Raw genomic sequence first — 5,793 nt, 5'->3', positions numbered from 1 at the left:
ATACCATTTTAATCTTTTGTTACTTCAGCTACAAGCGCAGTACCACCCTGATGCTACGGCATTTGCTTATTAAGAGTATGTGGGATCCTGAAAATAACGAGAATAATAAAAGATTAAATTTATAGGTATTTCCGAAGATTTTAAAAATTTTTTATTACTCAATATAATTATTCCAAACAAAATGATAGAAATTGTAGTGTGAAAGGGAAAGTTTCCGATTTTGGAAGTATAAAGGTATAAAATTAAAAATATGTAAAATCTAGTCCTGGGTTACAATAAGACAATCGCTATTTCTTGTAGGGAAGAGTGGGGCAAGAAGGGCCCTTTCAAAAACTCGGCTAAACAATTTTTTTTTGTTTTCTGCCAAATTATCAAAAAGTTGATATGATTTATTATTTTTTATGTTAATGTGTAATACCTGGAATAAAATGGACCACCTAAAAAATTTGAGTCAAGAAAAATTTCTTTCTTTTTATTTTGCTGTAAATATAACGTATTCAGCCACTTAGGCTCTTTCGGTCAATAATTTGCCATATCCTGTGGATAATTAATCATAAAAAGTACGAATAGCATTATTTATTGTTAAAAAAATTAAAAACTAATTTTTTTTAGGTATAAAATATAGAAAACTTAACAAATTTACAATTTATCTATTTATGTCCTCATATTTAACCACTGAACAGTTACAGTATTTATAATTTAGGATCAATTTTTAAAAACTTAACAAAAATTAAACTCTTGAAGAAATCATCAAATGTGAATTATCTACAATTGTTAAATGATTTTTGACAATTATGGTAGACATATTCATCGAAATAATCTTCATCAATATTGATGCAGGAATCATAAAACCATTTCTTGCAATTTGGTCCTTAATCAATGATGTCTTTGACTCTGAATAAAGTTTATTGCATTGATCTGACTAGAAACTTAAAAGAAAAGCCAATTGGATTCTCACTAGGCGATCCCTCTTAGGTCCCAATGGGAAATCCCCATCAGAACCCAATCTAAATTTTAAAAGAAAAAATATTGTAATTTTCGAAAAAATTAGTAATAATTTAGGATCAGATACTCACATCATATTAGAACTCACTAGAGAAATAAAAAAATTTGAATTAAAAAAGAATAATCGATCGAAAAAATCTTTTGGATTCTCAGTCGTTCACATTACCGCTGGTCGAAGCAGGAATACTGACCATGAAACTTCTTATTTTGTATACATCAACTCAATCGGTTGACTAAGACACTATTCATGTTATGCTCAAGTGTTAAGAAATTATTTTTTATTATAAATTAAACAGAAAACTAAAATAGCATATTACGACCCTAGGCCAGAAAGTTAGATTTCCTTTCATATGGGATATGATGGCTGAGGCTACGCCTTGGCCATCATATCACATACGTCTGGGCATCCAACATTCTGGTCGTGGGTTGTATACCATTTTTCTTGCTCTCCACGGAGAAAAAAATATCGCTCTTATAGCGATCCAATGGATCGCGACCGTAGTATTGTGATTATTGCAACCTTCGCGATTTTGAAACTACAATAAATCCACCGTGGATCCACCGTGAATCCTCCGTGGTTTCGTGACATTTCACCATGGTGGTTTCACTGTGGATCCATCGTGGTTCCACCGTGGATCCACCGTGGTTTTAATGTGGATTCACCATGGTTCCATTGTGGATCCACTGTGGTTCCCCGGGTCAAAAATATTATATATAATTATAATTATATATATAAATGGCCCTATAAAATTAGATATAGTTATATAGAATTAGATATAATTATTTCTATAGAAAAAAAAAACCGGGACGCGCGGGAATCGAACCACGGACCTTACACTTGGTAGACTAATTCTTTACCTGCTCACCTACGAGACTTACTTGAAGAGTACAGTTTGTAACAACTACAAGTATTGCAAATGGTATACATAATCAATGCGTAATGAACAAAATTTTTTATCAAATTTGTAAATTATTAATTATCAATATACACTGATAGAAAGATTTATTAACTATTACTAAATTAATTTATTCGAAGATAATTATTTAATTTATAAAATTGTAATAAATATGTTTGAACATTCAATAAATATTTTTTTGGGAGGAAAGTATATTTATTAATAGCGTATTAGTATTTATTAATAATTAACAAATATTTAGTAACACAATAAAATTATCTATATAAATTATTTGAATTAATTATATTACATTATAGTAACGTTTATTGTAAAATACCTAATTCTATCAGAGCTCATAATTATCTTTTATATTTTTAAATATTAAAAACGTTATTTATTTAGTAAATTGAATTATTAACATGTATCTCAGCTATAGTGTTTTATAAAGTATCAAAAGAAAATGGCTATTTTTGCTTTTTATGATAAATAATAGGGTGGGTCAAAAAAATCGAATAATTTATTTTTGACTTTATACTCTGAAAAATAGGTTCGTAGACACCTAAAAAGAATTCTCTCCAAGTATAAGCTCTTAATTATAACGGGAAGGTCCTCCGCTTTGCGGGTTTCTATTTTTTTCGAATAATCAGATAAAAAAATTTATATCTCGCTTCCAACTGCTTGGAAAAATATTCCGTGGCATAGATTTTGTGAGAAATTGAATGCTTTACAAAAAAGGTCTCTCATGACTTTTTCAAAAACTCAACCGATTAAAAGATATTCATAGTTGAAGTTTGGCTATTTTAAGGAAAATATTCGTTTTTATTATGAATTTTATAAGTCGATGAAAAAAATTATTTCGGATTGCGGAACTCATGATTTTGTAGGAAATTTACTGCTCTACAAAAATGGTCTCTTATGATTTTTGATTAAGTGAAGCCGTTACGAGATATTCATCGTCAAACATTAACGAATATCAATATTTCCAGTTTTTGATCAATAATTCGATAAATTTTAATTTAAACTATGAGTTTCAGGAAAATTTACATAAATTTGAGTTTCGATCGATAAAGAAATGTTATAAACAATTTTTTTAATATTGTTTTCAGTCTTGAGCTTGTTTGATTGCATTAAAACAAGAAATTAGAGCATTTTTTCGACATATAGCCAATGATTAGTTTAATTTGAAGTGAATGACATATTTCTTTGTCAAATTTAATATGAAAAGTATTGAATCAAGTGAGAAACAACCAGTATTTAACTTTTTTATAGATAAATTTTTTATTGAATTATCAATTGCAATATAATTGTCTATATTTTTAACATAACAGTACGCTATTACTATAAATAATTTCTTTTATTACAATTTGGGAATGTTTTTGATGTTCTTTGACAACTTGCAATAAGTACTGGAATTGTTCTTCATTTTTTGTCAAGCATTGATTATATTCACTGACTAATGCAACAGCTCGCTCTGCTGAATCATTGACAACTTTTAGTTGTTGAAAGTATTCTTTATTTTCGAGATAACTCTCATTAGTAGGCCATAATTCAACATCGATATCAAGAAAGTCATACGGTAGATCGAAGATTTTGAAAAGATTTAATGACTTTTTAGACACAAAGTCACTCAGAGTTCTCTGCGCCAATGAATTCAAATCTTTTTAGCAATTACAAATCTTTTAGCTTTAGAATCTGTACCTTCACGAGTATTAACAGCTTCAACAATACTTTTTTTACTTCTAATGGAACGCCATCGTCAAACAGTGATAAAATGGCAAGTTCATCGCTCAAATACCATAAGTGCGAAATCATTTTTTCACACGTAGCTGAAGAAATCAAAGGATTGATATGTTTGTACTCCAATAAATTTTTCATAAACTGCAAGTCATGATAAGCAGCAGTTGTTGCAGAAGTTGATGAAAACCAAGCTTTTAAATACAATGTGACTATAAAAATACAGAAATGACGAAGACCATGCAATTCTTTCTGAGAGAGTTTGAATTCATCTCTGAATAGATACATTTTCAAACTATAAATGGCCTTAGCCATCCATCTAGCATGATGAACAGCACCAGGACGTTTGAAAGAAATCTTTTCTTGAGGCATTTCTCCAAGGAAAATCAATGATAATTCCAATAATTCTTTATCTAACTTATTATAACATTTCTTTATCGATCGAAACTCAAATTTATGTAAATTTTCCTGAAACTCATAGTTTAAATTAAAATTTATCGAATTATTGATCAAAAACTGGAAATATTGATATTCGTTAATGTTTGACGATGAATATCTCGTAACGGCTTCACTTAATCAAAAAATCATAAGAGACCATTTTTGTAGAGCAGTAAATTTCCTACAAAATCATGAGTTCCGCAATCCGAAATAATTTTTTTCATCGACTTATAAAATTCATAATAAAAACGAATATTTTCCTTAAAATAGCCAAACTTCAACTATGAATATCTTTTAATCGGTTGAGTTTTTGAAAAAGTCATGAGAGACCTTTTTTGTAAAGCATTCAATTTCTCACAAAATCTATGCCACGGAATATTTTTCCAAGCAGTTGGAAGCGAGATATAAATTTTTTTATCTGATTATTCGAAAAAAATAGAAACCCGCAAAGCGGAGGACCTTCCCGTTATAATTAAGAGCTTATACTTGGAGAGAATTCTTTTTAGGTGTCTACGAACCTATTTTTCAGAGTATAAAATCAAAAATAAATTATTCGATTTTTTTGACCCACCCTAATAAATAAATATTGTTAACTGTTAATAAATATTTATTAAATCCTATGATGTTCAAAAATCATTTATTAAGAGTTAATAAAGCTTATTAAATGTGAACAAATCCTTCTATTGGTGTATATATAACTAAAAAGTAATTTAACTTACTTACCAAAATTTCAAATACACGAGTTAGATTTTTAGAAACGTCTTAATTTTTCGCTATTTCAACTGAAAAATTCATGTAAAAATCTCGCGTCAAACCACGGCGGATCCACGATGGAACCACAGTGGATCCACAGTAAAACCACGGTGGATCCACGATGAATCCACGGTGGATCCACAGTAGTTCCACGGTGGATCCACGATGGGGTGGTTTTACCGTGGATCCACGGTGGTGACAAGACTATGAGGGAAAGGAAAAAAAAATTTTTTTTTCTCAAAAGATGCTAATTCAAAATTTTGCGATTTTTCCAGTTTTTCAATGTTGTTTTTGTAATATCTCGAACGCTAGTATAGATAGAGTCTTTAATATGTTTGAAATGAGACTTTTGGAGCAATTGCAAAAAAAATATGTTGGGAAAAAATTTTGAAAAATGCCAAATTTAGAATGATTGAAAATCGTCAAAAATGACAGTCGACAATAAATTTTTGACTCAAAATTTTTTTTATACTACCTTGTACGAATCTTAAAAGATTCTGCAATTTTTGGAACTATGTTTTTTGTTTTTTCACAAATATTAATTATTGCAATTTGTTAAAAAAAAAATTTTTTTTCATAAAATTTGTTTTTTTTTCTCATCATTAAGCCACTAAATGAAATTTCAATAGTTAAAAATATAAAAATTTTGCGATTTGCCGAGCTCAATTAAGATAAAAAAAAAAATTTTTTTTAGGAAAAAAATGTTTTAACAAATTTCAAAAATTCATATTTATGAAAAAACAAAAAACACAGTTGCAAAAATTTCTGGGTATTTAAAGATTGGTGCAAGGTAGTATACAAAAAATTTTTAGTCAAAATTTATTGTTGAGTGTCTGTTTTTCCAGTACAAAAAATGTACATGTGGTTTTAATATAATTTTTTCGCACGCTTTAATGTTATTTTTAAAAAACAAAAATTTAATTTTTTTTTAAGTTATAAGATCTCAGAGAGCTATTCACATGATTGT

This window comes from Cotesia typhae, unplaced genomic scaffold (genome assembly GCF_013202065.1).
Source record: "Cotesia typhae breed Kobodo isofemale line unplaced genomic scaffold, CoteBio_Ctyphae contig_119, whole genome shotgun sequence".
In the NCBI taxonomy this organism is placed as follows: domain Eukaryota; kingdom Metazoa; phylum Arthropoda; class Insecta; order Hymenoptera; family Braconidae; genus Cotesia; species Cotesia typhae.
The sequence above is the reverse complement of the archived record's forward strand: the minus strand, read 5'-3'. Positions refer to the sequence as shown.